Raw genomic sequence first — 1,760 nt, 5'->3', positions numbered from 1 at the left:
TCTAAACCCTAAACTCTAAACCCTAAACCTTAAACCCTAAAATCTAAACCCTAAACCCTAAACTCTAAACCCTAAACACTAAATCTTAAACCTCACCCTTTAACTCTAAACCCTAAGTTTGTGACTTTTGATAAAACATTAAGTGCTATTTTTGTGACTTTTGACCTTGAGTGCTAGTTTGGGAACAAAAACTTGATTTAGTGCTATTTTTGTCTTTTTCTCTTATTTTTATGTTTTTAAAGTAAACAAAAGTAAGCTGGAAACAATATGGATAAGCCAAATATATATATTGATATTATTATCGTCTTGGCTTATTTTTCAGGGGCACCTTTATATAATCGATGTTTCTCAATCCGTGGATCTGGACCATCCTCTTGCCCTCAATTTTCTACGTGAAGATTGTGACCACGTTTCGGTAAGTGCTGGACTTGTTTAACAATGCCTTTTGGTTTGACTGGAAAATGGTTTCTCATGTGTTAGATTATTTCAACGCAGGACTTTTTCAATAAGAGAGCTATTTGACTTCATAGTTGATCCGACAATTTCAGACCAAGATGTTGATAGAGATATTTGGAAGAGGTAATATACAGGCAGCTTGAAACGTTTTTTTTTTTTTTGTAGTATAAACAAAGCTAAGTTAATGAAGTGTGTCGTATGGGGCAGGTCCATCGCAAAGTTCTAGAGCGAGGAGATATATCCGTAGAGGATGAAATCGCGGATTCAGTATTTATGAAGGTTAGTGAAGTGTATCCAGTCTTTTAGAGTTAATCTTATTGAGTTTGTTATGTTGATCAGTCATACATACAGAAATCTCTGGATGCTGTGAAGAACCCGGAAGCTGATGTGGAGAAGATAACGAGCGGACAGGATTCAGGGGAGATGTTGTATTAAACTATCACGGGGCTTAAGGTTGCTCTTCCTAAATTTGATGAGCAGCAAATCAAGGTGGATGTTAATGACAAAATAAAGGAGGAAGAAGACGAAAGTGAAAGTGGAAGTGATGAAGAATTGGGTCGTGAAGACAAGAAAGCAGCAAGGAAAGAACACAAGAAGAAAAGAGAGAGTCTACGAAGAACAAGACACCCAAATCTGTCAAGAAGAGAGAAGAAAATTTCTAAACCCCATAAGACCCGTTAGTTCTGTTTTTTTCTAGACTGTTTTACTTTTGTTATTTATAAACCCCATAAGAGCATCTCAAAAAAAAAAATTCTATTTTGATGTTTCTAAAACTCTATATTTGAAGTTTAAAGGTGTTCTTCTCCAAAAACAAAACTTCAAATTTAACTTCAAAACTATTTGTATTTTATAATATGGTCCTTATATTTGTCATAACTAATTTGAATTCATAAAACTTTTATAAATAACTAGCACATATGTAAACATATTACAACAATATTAATTAGTAAAATTTAAAATTTAAATATAAAATTTAAATAAAAATAACTTAATTAATATTAAACTTCAAACAAAATACCTATTAGTGCATTTTGAAGTAAAAATGGCTCTCCTCATTTTTACTTTGTAGATTACGAGCTAAAATTTGTTGAAATCAGATAATATTAATACTTGTAAATACATTAGATCAGAACAAGAAAGTAAAAGAGAAACATAAAATATTGCTAAAAGACTAATTTCATTTCGATGATATTAATACTCGTGAATATATTTGATATGAGCAAGAAATAATTGTACGAAAAAAACATCAAAACAACAACAACCATCTTCAGTTACAGAAAAAAAATTGAACAATATTTGAAAAT

General features: G+C 31.3%; 1 pseudogene; it reads left to right on the top strand.

The window, feature by feature from the left end:
* The first annotated feature begins 226 nt into the window (after positions 1 to 226).
* LOC106394807 lies at positions 227 to 1,297 on the top strand (annotated as a pseudogene).
* Positions 1,298 to 1,760: the final 463 nt, after the last annotated feature.

Source organism: Brassica napus, chromosome C8, assembly GCF_020379485.1.
Source record: "Brassica napus cultivar Da-Ae chromosome C8, Da-Ae, whole genome shotgun sequence".
Taxonomy (NCBI): Eukaryota; Viridiplantae; Streptophyta; class Magnoliopsida; order Brassicales; family Brassicaceae; genus Brassica; species Brassica napus.
This window is presented reverse-complemented; position numbering and strand designations above follow the sequence as displayed.